Raw genomic sequence first — 17,807 nt, 5'->3', positions numbered from 1 at the left:
TTTGCAACAAAATAAAATGTCTATTTTAAAACTGAGAAAAAAGTCTTCTGCAGAAAAATAACATATCCGTAGCAGTCACACAGTAAATTGGCTTCTGTCCATTTCACTAAATGTCTGTGCTTTCAACAACCAGGAAGTGGCTTTTTGTCCAGGTGCACTTAGCTATACATCCTTCTTTCATTCACAGTATTAAAATATGCTCCTTTAGTTGTGGCTGGTCCTTTCTGCCCACCATGAATACGCTCCCTTTGGTATGGGTGGTCCATTGGGCCTACCAAAAGCAAGAGTCAAATTCATTCACAGTGACAATACATTATGCTAATTTTTATAAATTTTTATCATGGATGTTTGGTCCAATAAACTGTGAATCCCTGGAGTTAGATGGTTCTATCTCCAGTATTTATCATGACTCGTTTCCACGTAGGTCTCATCTCAAGTGTCATCTCCTCTCCTTTGACCTCTTAATCTAAAGTACCACCTCCAGGTTACATCTGTGCGTTAAATTTGTTAATATCAAGCCATCTTCCTAGTGTGTTTACTTGTGTATGATCAGTCTGCACTCATTAGGAGGTAAGTTCTGGTTTTGTCTTCTTTGTTCTGTGTTCTCAGCAGCGGGAGCAGTGCCTTGCATGCAGTAATGCTTGAAAGGATTATTATAAGCTAAAATACAATGATGTGACTTTTGTTTGTTTGTTTCAAAAGAATGTGCTGACCTGACATTTTCCTTGAGCAGTAAAAATACGACACATTTTTAGTGTCTGCTTCCTTCACATGATATGTTCTCTTGTTACTTGAAGACCAGGTGTGAGTGGCGTCACCCGGAATTGTTCACAAGAACCAAAGAGGCTTGGTTAGAGAAGTGTTACATATGCACGCCTAGAGATTCTTGAGATGTCATCCCCCTTTCACATACATGCAAAATGAAACTCACATATCCTAGAGACTTTCCAAAGTTACACAAGTGATTAGAAACAAGCTGAATATAAGTCCAAGGTTGTGCTTGTTCCATGGAGCTTTCACTCCCCCACTTTCCTAGTTGCGCTTGCACATCTCTGTTTATGAAATCCTACATTTGGGTGCTTTTTCTGTAATAAAATAGCATCATTGTGAACAAATGCCAAGTTAGAGAAACACCGTGGGGCAGATCACCTCCCTAACACAGGCTCCCAAGATGTGCCCATGGATGCAGGTGGGGCCGCATATGCTCACAGAACCTCAGCAAGGCTCACCCCCGTTCACACACACAGCATCTCGTCCAGTGCATTTATACAGCTGAACCTAAATACTTTTACATCTTACCAGCATGCATGTGTCTGTTACTTAAAAACATTCAGGGATTTAACTGTCACAAAAGTTTTAAATATATCCAGCATTCCATGGACAGTTTTCATTTTGCTCAAAACTCACTAAATCTTGAAATGGGCAAATTCAGTTAATAACACCTATGGTGTCCTTTTCAGACTCCTCATTCTCCCTCTGGAAACCCCTGCTCTGTAAAAACAGAGGCATTCTGATGATTTAGAGACGTCTGAGTAATGCTACTAATTATACTGATGCTACTTTCCACAGTATATGAGTTGTTTTTCTCCTCTCTGGTGGCTTATCCATCACTCATCAGCCAACAAAGTACCAAACATCTTGCATTAAGTTGAGGGAGGGCTGTGTCCCATGCATTAGAGCCTTTTGTCTCCAGCCAAAATTCTTCATGAATCCAGGTCCACACATGAACAGGGATCTCAGAAAACAAGAAGCTATGCAGCTATGAGTGACTGCAGGAGTGACATGTTTTAGATCATGCTGCTGCTGCTGCTGCTAAGTCACTTCAGTCGTGTCTGATTCTGTGTGACCCCAGAGATGGCAGCCCACCAGGCTCCCCCGTCCCTGGGATTCTCCAGGCAAGAGCACTGGAGTGGGTTGCCATTTCCTTCCTCTCTTAGATCATATATCTTAAGAATTATTTAAAGAAAATCCAACCCCTCGGCTTGATTGAAAACAGCTGGAGGAAAATACTAAAAGCTAAATTTATACGTCAAGGGTGCTCAAGAAAAAGAAGAAGACATGCTATTCAGCCTGAAGAATTAAACCAAGACCAATAGAAACTCTTAGGAAATTTTTCACTTCAGTTTAAAACATAGCTGCTCAAAAATCTAAGTTGTCCAGATATGGAAAACAATACTAAGTTTTCTTTCAGCTGCAGAAGAAAAAATTATTTAGTAACTATTATATGAAAAGCAGGCTTCCAGATGGTAAAGAATCTGCCTGTAATACAGGAGCCCTGGGTTTGATTGCTGGATTGGGAAGATCCCCTGGAGGAGGGCATGGTAAGCCACTCCAGTACTCTTGCCTGGAGAATCCCATGGACAGGGAAGCCTGGCGGGCTACCTGTATAGCACTGGTGTTATAAAGCCAATCCATGTGCTCCAGTCCACAGGGACTCTCTCTGCTGAGGGCTGCAGGGAACGAGAGGGTAGGTAGACTGGGTCCTTGCCCTCAAGTTTGTGTCCTCTGCTTAGAGAAAGAAGTAGAAAAAAAGAAAACCAAGATATCACATCCACTTAAATGAAGTGATCAGCCTCCAGTAATGGATCCTGCTAGATATCAGACATGGTGTGAGGTTCTCATTTTGCTGGTGAAGCCAATTTGCTGAAAAGGGCAACCTCTCAATAAGTGATGACACTGAAGCCATAAGTTAATGATGTCTGACCCCAAAGCCCGTGTTCTCTGCCATCACTGTGTTGTAAGGTGCGGCTCCAGAGGTCATCTGACTGTGGGGTCAAAGCCGAGGTTTCTCTGTACCGACATGCTCTCAACTGCAGACTGTCCTTCCCTTCATCCTCCTGAGGACATCTCAGTCCAAAGTGTAGTCACATGTAAGCATCTTGGGCATAAATAGTTCCATAAACATTTTTAGCTCCCTGTGGTCTTTTTTTTTTAATGCTCGTTTTTGTCTGATGTAATAGAAAATGCTCAGCACCAATGCCCTGAATGTCTCCCAAAGAAAACACGGCCTCTAGTGACAGGTGTTTAAGACGGTGCTACACAGCAGTTGATGTTATTTTTTCTTAATGCTCCGGCCCCACCCCCTAATTCCTTGACTAAATTAGAAAGCATATTGAAACTTTTAAAAGCTAACTAAGAAAATAAATAATTATACCCTCAAACTTCTAAGTTATGTTCAAAACTTATCTTTATTTTTCTTGCTGCTTTCAATTCAGTTCAATCGCTCAGTCATGTCTGACTCTCTGTGACCCCATGGACTGCAGCACACCAGGCCTCCCTGTCCATCACCAACTCCCAGAGCTTGCTCAAACTCATGTCCATCAGGTCGGCGATGCCATCCAACCATCTCATGCTCTGTCGTCCCCTTCTCCTCCTGCCTTCAATCTTTCCCAGTATCAGAGTCTTTTCCACGGAGTCAGTTCTTCACATCAGGCAGTCAGAGTGGCCAAAGTATCTTGTTGCTTTACTTAGGGATTATTTCATGGTATTGGTTTCCTCAATTGTAAGTGGAATTCCATTACTAGTTTAATAAATAGACTTAGAAACATCAAAATAAAAAATTCCAATCATTAAATTGGAATGACTAATCCTGAGTCATTCATGCAATTCTTGAACTTGGAAGAATTTGCCTCTAAACACTAACCATCTCTTTTAAAAAGGTCAAAACAAGTGAATTTGATGTCTATGAATTTGATAGTCTATGAATTTGATAGACTTGTATGGTTTATTGAGGAATTTTCTATAAAGAATATTTATCCAAAGGCACGACTGAGTGACTTCCCTTTCACTTTTCACTTTCATGCATTGGAGAGGGAAATGGCAACTCACTCCAGTGTTCTTGCCTGGAGAATCCCAGGGACGGCAGAGCCTGGTGGGCTGCCGTCTATGGGGTCGCACAGAGTCGGACATGACTGAAGCGACTTAGCGGCAGCAGCAGCAGCAGCTCAGAGTTGTTCTTTAAGATAATTTTCCTCAAAAAAAAAAAAAAAAATCAGACAGTAGGCTTTGTGAACGCCTCTTATGAAAATATTTCATACAGGTATTGATGTGGTTCTAAGTCTTTTAACCTTTCAGAGCATGTCATCTGTTGATTTCCTCTAAGGCTGAAATTGGTGAACCCCTAGTCACCTGCCTTCTGATGTACTAGAGTGAAGACCGATCCAGGTCTGGTCTGACTCACTGTGTCTTCCTTCATGACAAAAATAGCTTCTCTGCTGGTACAATTCCTTCGAGGGCGTTCCCTGAAATGCCGCAAACTGGTTCTTGTGAAGAAGAATTCTTGTGAGTTCCTTTGGTTTGAGAGAGAGGAAAACAAGAGCGAGCTAAGGATGCGAGCTGGGAAAGGCAGGGAGGAGAGAGAAAAACCTGTAGTGAACCCAAGGCAGGAACTGTCCAAAAAAGCATGTGACAGAAAGGAGCCCCCTCTCCGCACAAGATGCTAAATCAGCCAAGAAAGATGATACAGTTAAGCATAGAGCTCAGTCATCATCGCCAACTTAGGACATCAGGGTAAGCCGGGTGACGTGCAGCCTGTACATACAGCCCTGTTAGGACAAATGCTTGTTACACACACACGGTGCAAGGCCCCGTGCAGGGGTCTGGGGGGCCAGCCCAGGGAACATATGCTTCATCCTCAACTCTTAGAGCCTAAGAGTGGGGAGGGAAGATGCTCGTGGATGAAGTGAGCACTCTGGGATGAGCTGCAGAAGTTAGCAGAACAGGCCTCAGAGAAACAGTGTGTCGCTTCAAGCATCATGAATGGAGCAAGGGGAAAGTGACCAAGGGCAGAGTCAGGAAAAAAATCGTGACCCGAGGAAATGCCAGAGAGCTTGAACTTTGATGAAGGGAGTGGAAGAGGTGGGAAGCGGGCAGATCAGACAGACTGATTCAAACTAATCCAAAAGTTCTTAGTATTTTCCTACATCGAACATTTACTTAGTGAACAGGCCTCAACTGAATTTCTGTGATCACCTGGATCTTTGCCTCCTCCAGGGGATCTTCCCCATCCAGGGGTCAAACTCACATCTCTTGTGTCTCCTTGCATTGCCAGGCAGGTTCTTTACCACTGAGCGACCTCAGAAGCCCCTTAAATATGTAAAGGTGAGTACAGGAAAGCATTCCTGCCCACAGGGCTCACACTGTCTTTGCAAAGACCCTGGACAGAGTGGACTGCAGGCTCCAGGATAGGACCCATAGCTCAGGAGGTCTTTAGTACCAGTTCCTCCATGCAGCTGAGTGAACTGAGGCACAGAATGTTGAAGGAGCACACTCAAGGTCATTCAGTCATTAAGGGATAGAGCTGCAATTTTAATTAAAACCATTTGGTTTCAGAAATCTTCTCATTCATACATGCACAGATTTCCAGTTTTACATGTGCATTATGTATGTTACCATAGAGTTCTATTGTGTACTTGTATGAGAGACATGGGCTTCCCTGGTGGCTCAGGGAAGAACCTGAGTTCCCAGGTAAAGAACCTGCCTGTAATGCAGGAGACTCAGGTTTGATCCCTGTGTCAGGAAGATCCACTGGAGAAGAGAATGGCAACCCACTCCAGTATTCTTGCCCAGAGAATTACATGGGCAGAGGAGCCTGGAGGGCTACTATCCATGGGGTCTCAAAGAGTTGGCCATGACCAAACATGCACACATGGGGAAAGCTTCTGAGAGGAGCTGACACCTGGACAGTCTAGTCTGTTGAAGAGAGAGTTGTTAGTGAGTTGCCAGGGGGTGTGGATGTGTTTCCAGATCCTCAAGGCCTCTGTGTAGACCACCTACCCACACTCAGTACACAGATTTCAGGAGATATACTCCATAATCCATGTCCACAAAAAAACCATTTTTTTTTTAATGTTTCAGTTCAATTCAGTCACTCAGTTGTATCTGACTTATTGTGATCCCATGGACTCCAGCACATCAGGCCTCCCTGTCCATTACCAACTCCCAGAGCTTACTCAAACTCATGTCCATTGAGTCCGTGACGCCATCCAACAATCAGGGTCTTTTCCAATGAGTCAGCTCTTCACATCAGGTGGCCAAAGGATTGGACTTTCAGCTTCAACATCAGTCCTTCCAATGAACACTCAGGACTGATCTCCTTTAGGATGGACTGGTTGGATCTCCTTGCAGTCCAAGAGACTCTCAAGAGTCTTCTCTAACACCACAGTTCAAAGACATCAATTCTTCGGCACTCATCTTTCTTTATAGTCCAACACTCACATCCATACATGACCACTGGAAAAACCGTAGCCTTGACTAGATGGACCTTTGTTGGCAAAGTAATGTCTCTGATTTTTAATATGCTGTCTAGGTTGGTCATAACTTTCTTTCCAAGGAGTAAGCACCTTTTAATTTCATGGCAGCAGTAACCATCTGCAGTGATTTTGGAGCCCAGAAAAGTAAAGTCAGCCACTGTTTCCCCAACTATTTGCCATGAAGTGATGGGACCAGATGCCATGGTATTATTTTTTGAATGTTTAGTTTTAAGCCAACTTTCTCACTCTCCTCTTTCATTTTCATCAAGAGGCTTTTTAGTTCCTCTTCACTTTCTGCCATAAGGGTGGTGTCATCTGCATATCTGAGGTTATTTATATTTCTCCTGGCAATCTTGATTCCAGTTTGTGCTTCATCCAGCCCAGCATTTCTCATGATATACTCTGCATATAAGTTAAATAAGCAGGGTGACAATATACAGCCTTGACATACTCCTTTTCCTGTTTGGAACAAGTCTGTTGTTCCATGTCCAGTTCTAACTGTTGCTTCCTGACCTGCATACAAGAAGCACATCAGGTGGTCTGGTATTACCATCTCTTGAAGAATTTTCCACAGTTTTTTGTGATCCACATAGTCAAAGGCTTTGGCATAGTCAATAAAGCAGAAACAGATGTTTTTCTGGAACTCTCTTGTTTTTTCCATGATCCAGCGGATGTTGGCAATTTGATCTCTGGTTCCTCTGCCTTTTTGAAAACCAGCTTGAACATCTGGAATTTCACGGTTCGCATATTGCTGAAGCCTGGCTTGGAGAATTTTGAGCATTACTTTACTAGTGGGTGAGATGAGTGCAATTGTGTGTTAGTTTGAGCAATTTTGGGCATTGCCTTTCTTTGGGATTGGAATGAAAATTGACCTTTTCCAGTCCTGTGGCCACTGCTGAGTCTCCTCTTGGCCGCTCACTGCTCCAGCATTGCTTTTAATATTTAGAGAGTTTTATTTGTTATAATTTTGCTTAGAAGATATTCCTTTTGATTGGCTTTGCTTTCTTGGCAATTACTATAGCTAATTAGCCAAGTAAGTATGGAAGTAAGAAAATGTAACAACTGAACTAGTATGAAGATAATATTTTTTAGAAATTATGAGTTTTATAAATATAGTAAATGAGAAAGTTGGCATAATGTATCCTTTGCAGATATAACATTGGTTGATTATAATTTTACTGTTTTTCACTTCAAATTTTGAATCTAACATAGATTTTCAGGATTCAGACATTTAGATAAGCCCCTGGGATTTGGGAATTCCCTTGTGCCTCAGCTGGTAAAGAATCCGCCTGCAGTGCGGGAGACCTGGGTTTGATCCCTGGGTTGGGAAGATCCCCTGGAGAAGGGAAAGGCTACCCACTCCAGTATTGTGGCCTGGAGAATTGCATGGACTGTATAGTCCATGGAGTTGCAAAGAGCTGGACATGACTGAGCGGCTTTCACTTCACTACACTTCACCCAGAACTTCCAGTAGATGCTCTGGCCCTGCACAGACACTGGAGGGATGCATATACAACAATTAGAAAATGTGCCTTGGGCAGGACACCTGAAATAGACTTTTAGTTAGGAAATAATGGAGGTTTGCATATTACTGGAGAATAAATACAAAGAGTCTTTTGCCAGAAACTTACAGGTTGTCTTTGTATCAGCAAGATCTGCTTAGGACTAGGGTTTTGCTTCTCTTGCTGCAAATCTGCACACTTGCTTTCCATGTGGTCTTCCTTTGCTTCTTTGTCTGTGTTTCCTCTCTTGCACACTTATTTTTTTGCTCACAGAGGTTCTAAGCTCTCCATTTCTCACCCCACATTGTACAAGACACTCGTTTGTCTACTGAGTCAATATCTGCTCCAAGCCTAGAAGTAGACTGCTCTTCCTGGCACTGCTACCCAGTCGCCCAGCTGACTGTCTCCCACTGTGCTCAGCCACTTTCCAGACACCTCTCCTAGCACTGGGTCATTCTCTCCCTGTCCAAATCTGAAGAGAAGAGTTGCTGCCTTTTCCTCTGGAAACCTCATGATTTAAGCAGAAAAAGGCTATCTGATTCAGGGACACCAGAAAAAAAAAGTTTCTATTAAGAATATAAAACAAAATTATTTTCTAGCATTCTATTTTCATTGACGGAAGCAATCCTCCAGCCAGGAAATCTGCTATATAACTTCGACTTAACACCAGGTCTTTTTGTTTCTTAACTTTTTAAAATATTTTTAAGATTTTTTTTTTCCCTCTGAAGCAAGCCATGTTTAAATGTTGCTGCTGCTGCTGCTGCTGCTAAGTCACTTCAGTCGTGTCCGACTCTGTGCGACCCCATGGACTGCAGCCCACCAGGCTCCTCTGTCCATGGGATTCTCCAGGCAAGAACACTGGAGTGGGTTGCCATTTCTTCCTCCACTGCATGAAAGTGAAAAGCCAAAGTGAAGTTGCTCAGTTGTGTCCGACTCTTAGCGACCCCATGAACTGCGGCCCACCAGGCTCCTGCGTCCATGGGATTTTCCAGGCAAGAGTACCTGAGTGGGGTGCCATTGCCTTCTCCTACTGTCTTAAAAATATGATTTATCACTATATAAAAAGACATGCTTGCAATGAAAAGCACATTGCCAATTGTGAGTGCACTAAAATGTTGTATAGTAAAATAGCAACTATATTATTCTGCTTACATATTTAAACTGTCCATGGGACCAAGTGATTAAAGTGGTTAGGATAATTATTGCTAATATATGTATGTTTGAGGGGATTGTGTGAAAATATACGTAATTTTAAAAGCAGCTGGAATTTAATGATAAAAGAGAAGGCAGGTGTTCTGCAGGGATGATCTATCACTCCATTATTACACCAAAATCCTGAGAAAATCCAGTTTGAATGTTCACAAGATTCAGCAATGTAGGGCATGGATGGTTAGATCTGCTTTCAGTGACTGAGTGTAGTCAATGTCTTGCTAGACCAAAGGCAGGATTCTGGCAGGAATTTTGCGATTTTTATTTTCAACTTTGTCCTTAAATTAATGCACAATCTTCATTAAGCCCTTGATCTTTCTTTTATAATTAAATTCCTATATAAACTGTCACAGCTGTTTCAGAGGAATGATTTGAGAAAGGAGACTGAGAAACTCTTAAGAATGGACCGTTTATCACCTCCCAGAGCACCCTTTGATCCTCCATTCTCCCTTTCTGCTCTCTTTATAATCACACATCTCTCTCTCTGGCCCCTCTTAGCAATTCTCAGTGATGAGTGTCACCAACACCATCTGAGGGGATGTGTAGTCAAAACAACTGGAGCTTTTAGGAACAAAGGGCCCCTTCTTGCTTCCTGTCCAGTCCGAGTCCTCACGAAAAGTCAAGGGAACGCAAAGAGAAGCAGCTTCCTCTCACGATGCTGTGAAGACATCTGTGTTCATGAAGACAGGAGCTTTGTGGTTTAACCAACACATTTTATGACGTTTATTTGTATCCAAGGGTATAGACATAAAATCCAACATGTTAGCTCGATTCGTGTAATGCTTTGCCAATGTATTTGTGTGCCTAAGGTTTGATTTGATATATATTTTCTGATTAAATTTTTAAAATTAAAATTTTATTTTATATTGAAGTGTAGTTGATTTACAATGTTATGTTAGTTTTAAGCCTACAGCAAAGTGATTCAGCTATACATATGCATATATCCATTCTTTTTCAGATTCTTTTCTCATATATGTTATTACAAAATACTGAGTAGAGTTCCCTGTGCTAAAAAATAGGTCCTTGTTGGTTTGTATAAAGTAGTGGTTTTATAGCTGTTTTATATAAAGTAGTGGTTACATGTTAATCCCAACATGCTAACTTAATCGCCCCCAATGGTTTCCCCTTTGGAAAGTTTGTTTTCTATGTCTGTGAGCCCATTTATTTTGTCAACAAGCTTATTTGTATCATTTTTTTTATATTCCACATATAAATGATATCATATGATATTTGTCTTTGTCTGACTTACTTCATTTAGTATGATAATCTCTATGTCCAACCATGTTGCTGCAAATGGCATTATTAATGATCTTAAATTTGATATATTGATGACTTTAGAATGGCTTGCAGGATTTTAAAAAATAAGAATAATTTTAAGCTTGATTTAACTTAAAAAAAAATAATGCTCTATGAAAGTCTTTATAGTATCAGCCAATAATCCTTAGGTTCTAGAAGAAAACAAAATGATAGTGACTTTTTGATTGCACAGAGAAATTAGTTAGAAGTGTAACTGAGTGGTTTATAATCAATAACAATGCTGAAGAAGCAAGATTACTGCAATTAGTATAATTCATATGATTCAGCCCTTGCACATTCATAAAAGTCAAATTTCTCATGGTTGTGTGTACAAATCCCGAAGAACGATGCTTCTTGGCTTTCTGTTAGATGGCACAGAGAATGACACAGGATCATTAGAGCCCATACACCGGGGTTTCAGGTCTGGTGAACAGGCATTCATCTATGTCTTTATTTTCCCAAAGTAAAGTAGACTTGTAGTTTTACATATCATATTGTAAAAAATCAGAATCTGGAGATTTTGTGTAATCAAATTAAAAGCCAGGTAAACTTTAGATATTTATTACTAGAGAACAAGGGTGTTTGTTAGTAGCAGAGGAGTTGAACAAGGGGGTAAGCTTGTGGCTGCTTACTAATTGCCAAAACAATATCAACAAGAACAATTCTTACAGATAGGAAGTATGGAGGCCTATTTACAAGGTCTCTTTACCCACAGTTTTACTTCCGATTCAGTCAAATTATACTAATATCTTATTGCTTATTTGTAGAAAACCAACAACATTTTTTAAAAACAACCATCTGTACACCCTTCTCCCATCAGATCTCCCTCTCTCCTTGGAGCAGAGACTTTTTCAATCAGACCCTCCCTGGTTTCCCACCCCTTACACTCAGCTCCTACACAAATCCCAGTCTCCTCCCACATGTTTCCCCTCTGTTTTACCTCCCTGACTTGGCATAGACGGATTACTCAATGTGGGAAGCCGTGGTTCTGCTTCCCACAAGTATTCTGTACTCACGTTCAAGGTCCAGGGCACACACTTCCTCCAGCCTGAAAGCTTCACTGACTCTTTCAGACAGAAGCCTTCCTGCCAGCCTCTCCTCCTCCTAGCAGGGCTGTCTCACGGCAGTGATGGACGTGCCCCTACTTCACTCTCCACTGGACCCCATGTTCTGGGTGGGGGGTAGTTCTCCTACATCATGCTCTCATGAGCTTTGCCTATGATGAGCAGTTGGAACATTTGTGTTACATAAACATCTTCATAATAATACAAGTGACTGGGATAATCTTTACATGTCAATGTTTGCATCTATTAAACTGTCTTCACCTTCACTCATACATTCCTGATTTAGCCTTAATGCAGTTCTTATAAATCTAGGTCTATGAAACCAGATCATGAAAATTTATCCCAAGAAACTTAAAGTTGTAAAGAACCTTAGATATTACAGAGTTAAATTTCAGCTACTATTTTCCAGATGAGGAAATGAAAACCCAGAGAGAAACAGAGATTTGCCTGAGGTGTGGGGACTCAGACACTATCTTAACTTCAAGGGCATAATTTTTACTGTCAGAGAAGACCCCATCCCCTCCCCACCCCCCAACCCCTACAAGACTCTCTTTCAAAAGAGCATGGATACATTAGAGGAATATTGTTTAATATTAGCAAACCAGGAAGGAAAATATAAGATCAAAAGACATGCCTGTGTCCGGGCACCTCATGCAGTTAAACACAAATGACAATCCCTGCTTCCTTTATTCCTTCCTTCCTGTGTTGTGGTCACTCCACAGGGCTTCCCTGGTAGCTCAGCTGGTAAAGAATCTGCCTGCAATGCAGAAGACCCCAGTTCAATTCCTGGATCAGGAAGATCCACTGGGGGAAGGGATAGACTACCCACTCCAGTATTCTTGGGCTTCTTTGGTGGCTCAGCTGGGAAAGAATCTGCCTGCAATGCAAGAGACCTGGGTTTTATCCCTGGGTTGGGAAGATCCTCTGGAGAAGGATAGGCTACCTACTCCAGTATTCTGCCCTGGAGAAGTCCATGGGGTCACAAAGAGTAGGACACAACTGAGCGACTCACACAGTGTGAGGATTCAAGCCTCATTCACAGGCCTGCTTGCTTCTCCACTTTTTTCAGTGGACTTTTGTAGTCCTTATAATTCCCATCAGTAGATTACACCTTGTGTGTTGATGATGTACCCACGAGACACATCTGGATGCAGAGCTAGAACCAACCCAGAGAGATCTGCAAGGCCAGGGAAGGTAATACTTAAATAAACATTTAAACCTGTGCTGGTGACTGCTACCAAGTCCTTAAACTGCAGGTAGAACCCTGAAAATGGAGTGACAGCTCAGAGATGTGGGCAGAGCCTCCTGGGACACAGGCTGACCACAGGGCATGCACTGAGAAGCCAAGGTCAAGGATGAAAGCAGCAGACCTGGAATACGGGAAGAGTGGAAAACGTGGTGTCAGCGGGCAGGGGATACCTGAAAACAAACAGTGGGCTTTTAGTTTTATGCAGGCCACGTAGCTAACTCACAGCGGCAGAGATATTCACAGATCTGACCCTCAACAGTTTCAAATTCTGATTTCAGAAGGACAGTTACTCGAGTTAAATCATTAGACAGCAACCTTGAAGCTCTTTAATGGGCATTTCTGAGTGCCAAGAAGAAAAGTCTGAAGAGACATGTACAGGTGAGGGTGTTTAAAGTGATCAATTGTGTAATTCAGTGGGACACTGAGAAAAAGATGTCCATCTGTGGTAAGTGTGTGGGTATGGTTAAGATGAAGGAAGAAATTACATTGAAAGGATACAAGTTTGTCAAGAGAGATGATATGAACCACAAAGCAAGTTCAGTTCGGTCACTCAGTCGTGTCCGACTCTTCGAGACCCCGTGAATCGCAGCACGCCAGGGCTCCCTGTGCATCACCAACTCCTGGAGTTCACTCAAACTCACGTCCATTGAGTCGGTGATGCCATCCAGCCATCTCATCCTCTGTCGTCCCCTTCTCCTCCTGCCCCCAATCCCTCCCAGCATCAGAGTCTTTTCCAATGAGTCAATGCTTCCCATGAGGTGGCCAAAGACCCTCGTCTAAAAGCACTGACTCACTGGTTAATGCACCTATGCTAGAGATTTCATTTAGGAGTACATTTCCACAGTCTGGGACAAAATTCTAAACACAGAAAAAGAAGAATCAGAGCAGCTTTTATTAAGAAGAGGATCGGTGTGTACAGGGTTTAATTAAAGCTACTTGAGAAAGCAGAGAGCTAATGCAGACCCTGTCTGAATTTTCAACAACTGTCTCCTCCCAAATGTCTCCCTAATATATCATCAGATTATATAATCAGTACATCTTCTTTTTGTAACACCAGGAGTTCATTGCCTTATGAAAAAAATAGTGTTCTGAATATGGTGTGAATATGTAGGCATATGCATGTCTTTAGGGCAGAAAAGAGCATCAATTTGCCATTGACGTGTTCAGATTGTAAACCATCATTCATTCTCTGTTTCAGTTTTCTCTTCTGTCCTATCTCTGTATTTACTCATTCAACCACTCAGTATTTTCAAGTTCCTGGTATTAGCGTTCCTGGTAATGAGGGTGGGGGCGATGAATACAACACAGACCCTTCCCTCTCGGAGCAAAGCAGGATGAGCAGACACACAGACAAGCTGATCAAGACATGTGCTAGGTCCTCTGAGACCACAGAAGATGGAGGTTATTGTCTTCATTGGCTTGGGGGGCTGCAACAGGGCATCATAGATAGAGAGGCTTAAACAGCAAGCATCATTTCTCTCATTTCTGAAGCTGGAAGTCCAAGATCAGGCATCAGCATAGTCAGTGTCTGGTGAGGGTGCTCTTCCTCACTCAAAGACAGCATCTTCTTCTGAGTTCTCATGGGTGGAAAGGGCAAGGGAGCTCTTGGGGGTCTCTTATGAAGGCACTGACCCCATTCATGAAGGCTTTGCCCTCTGGACCTAGTCATCTCCCAACAACCTTACTTCCTGATGCAATCACCTTGGGGTTAGGATTCTAGCAGATGCACCTGAGAAGGACATAGGCTTTCAGTCTATAGCAATCAGCTTGATAGACTTGCCAGATGAAATGATATTTATTTGGATTTTCATAGGAGCAGCTTGGTGTAAGAGAAGTAGCCAGGTTGTGTAGTCAGAAACTTGTGTTTTAATCATCTGACATTTGGGAAGAAAATCTCTCCGAACCCTCCTTTCATAGCTGCTCAATGCAGGTGATGTGCAGGAATTGATTTGAATGTGTGACAGCAAGGATGGTAGATACCTGGCCATAATATGTAGCAGAGTTAACACTAGTTATAATCAAAAGAGACAGAGAGCATGCGGGAAGGGAAGAACAGGTAAACAGAGATAGCAGACTGCAAACCCTGGATGAGGAGAGAGAATGGCCTTCCTGTGGAAAGGCAAGCATTGTATAGTTCTGTGCCCTCCACATGTGGTGGGATGGGGCCAGTGGAATGAAACACTGGGAGGGAGCCGGATGGTGAGGGTCATGCATGCCCCCCTAAGGGGGATGAAAATTCTTGTGCAGATAATAAGAAACCAACAGAGGGGTTTGCAGAAGAGACTGGTGTGATCAGATCTATGCAGGAGAAAGATGACCTGAGCATTCAGAGCATAGAGTGACTAGAGTTGGTGAAACTGGGTCCGGGAAAACAATCAGGCAGTCATCGGAGACAGTGAAGGAGCCATCTAGGTCAGCGTGTGTAGGAGGAATCAGAGACGTGTCATGGGCAGTACTGTCAGGTGGACTGCGGAGTCTGGTGGAGAAGACCTCTATGTGAACCTCAGCTCTCCAGCTTGGCCCATTGCTGGCGCCCACATCTGAGATGGAAAAGGGATAGACAGTGATGGAGGGAAGATTAATCCACTTCTGTGCACGTGGAGTCAGAGTGACCTGTTGGGTGTTTGGGCAAGAGCACACAGAGATCAGGAGCACAAGAGAGAGGTTGGCTTATGCATAGAGACCTAGGGATGCTCAGTGTCTCTATGGCAACTGGGAATTGGCGCATGGGTGATGCAGCTTTATTCTGTTCATATGATATAATCTTTGATGTGACCACAGTTAAATTCAAATAAAATTCACATTTCAAAGACATATCACAACAATCATCAATTTGCAACCACAAAACTAATTCAGGATTACCATTAATTTTACCAGACAGGATCCAAAGGAAACTTCAGAACGTTGGTACCTGCTCTCAGTCTTTAACTGCCTAAACCACTTGCTTAGGAAGGTCCTAGAGCTGCTTACTTATCACTTTTTGGTCTGATAGGCCACATCTCATTAGTGGTATTAAATATATTGCTGTGTTATTAATGATGCTATTAATATAGTCAGGTTTTAATATTGCAAACATTCATTTCCAAGTCATAAAAGTCAAATAATTCATACCCAAATCTCCTGACAGAAACGAGATTCAAGTCTAGTTTGTTTGATGCTAAACCCCACTCCTGTTACACTTGTCAGGCATCCATCACATAAGTTTTATAGAACAGGAATTGGAAAGGAAAATCCGTAGTTTATTTCTACTACTATGTAAAAACTAGTCTTAGTCTGGATCATAAATTTGTCTTTTTGTTGTGAAATAACTTAGACAGCATTTCTTATGTGACTCAAAATTCCTGAGATATTTGAATTAAAGTCAGAATTTGGTGGGAGAGGAGAGACATGGAGGAATATTTAATGATGCCCACCCACCAATTCTAAAGCTTAGCATCATGATAGTCAACGCTTACAGCTTTAGACCACACCATTGCATCTGTTTTAGTTTTTTCCACTACCCTAACTTTGTTTTTGAGAACCCAAGAGATAAGCTGGGCTTCCCAGGTGGCACAGAGGTAAAGAATCCACCTGCCAATGCAAGAGATGGCAGTTTCAATACCTGGGTTGGGAAGATCTCTTGGAGAAGGAAATAGCAATCCACTCCAGTGTTCTTGCTTGGAAAACTCCATGGACAGAGGAGTCTGTTGGGCTATAGCCTGTGATGTCACAAAGAATCAGACACAACCGAGTAACTGAGCATACAGAGATAAACTGGCACTGGGGTTAAATCTACCACCAATTATCAATGTACCAGTTCTGAAAAGTGTCCCCGGAAATTGTGAGTTGCTGGGAATCAGAGTGTAGATAAAGGATTGTTCAGAAAAGCCACGCATGTGCCCCACTTGTTCTCTTTCAGCGCAGTTGCGTTTGCCAGATAGAAAACACTCTCTCCTGAGAGGTTAACTTTTTCTAAATGATGAGCATTGTGTTTTCAGTCTGGTTTTGATATTAATTAACACACTCCTTTAAAAAACATTTAACTATGTGAACATTTTTCTCATTTAAAAACATAGAGCCTATAGCAATATTTCTACTAATAGAGTTAAGTCTTCCAATTGGGTATAAATTAAAAAGTTGTTATTTCTAGAATGTTTGTGTGGAAAGACTGATTAAAGAGTTCTATCACTGGTGTTAGGGACAAGATTATGTCTTCCTTCTTGCTCATTCATAGGTTTAGGAGTCAGTTCACTGTGTTAAGCTGCACATTCACCCCACTGGAAGGTGTTCATTGCTTCTAGTGCCAATGAGACCAGGTAACTTGCAAGATGTTGAACTGAAGCCTGATTCAGGAAGTGGTAGGCAGAGAAAAAGTAGGGGATTTATTTTTTTGGTTCAGTCCTATAATTATTTATTTATGCCATAAACATGTATATATGTGTGTGTGTGTATGTTTGTGTGTGTATCCATGGGCTTCTCTGGTGGCTCAGTGGTAAAGGATACACTTGCCAATACAGGAGATTCAGGTTCAATACCTGATCTGGGAAGATCCCCTGGAGAAGGAAATGGCAACCATTTCAGTATTCTTGTCCAGAGAATTCCGTGGACAGAGGAGCCTGGTGGGCTACAGTCCATGGAGTCACAAAGAGTTGGACACACCTGAGTGACTAACATTTTCACTTTTTCATATATATATATGTGTGTGTGTGTGTATCTATATCTATATGTCATCCTTAATGTATAAATAGATGGGGGTGGGGAGATGGAAGAAATATTTGGATTCATCAGTTTTTCTTTCAAACATTTATAGGCATTTTGATTTCCATTTCCATATGTAAAGTAGTTCATGGAAGCCAAGTAAATGTTTTCTTAAATGTTCCATTCTAATATAAGTTCAATGACCTTTGAAGGTATTGATGTGTGATAAGCACTATGTTGAAGGTTTGTGACATTGTACAAGAGGCAGGGTTCAAGATCATCCCCAAGAAAAAGAAGTGCAAAAAGGCAAAATGGTCGTCTGAGGAGGCCTTACAAATAGCTGTGTAAAGAAGAGAAGAAAAAGGCAAAGGAGAAAAGGAAAGAAATACCTACTCGAATGTATAGTTTCAAAGAATAGCAAGGAGAAATAAGAAAGCCTTCTTCAGTGATCAGTGCAAAGAAATAGAGGAAAACAATAAAACTGGAAAGACTAGAGATCTCTTCAAGAAAGTTAGAGATACCAAGGGAGCATTTCATGCAAAGATGGGCACAATAAAGG

The sequence above is a fragment of the Bubalus bubalis genome, chromosome 12 (genome assembly GCF_019923935.1).
Source record: "Bubalus bubalis isolate 160015118507 breed Murrah chromosome 12, NDDB_SH_1, whole genome shotgun sequence".
In the NCBI taxonomy this organism is placed as follows: domain Eukaryota; kingdom Metazoa; phylum Chordata; class Mammalia; order Artiodactyla; family Bovidae; genus Bubalus; species Bubalus bubalis.
This window is presented reverse-complemented; position numbering follows the sequence as displayed.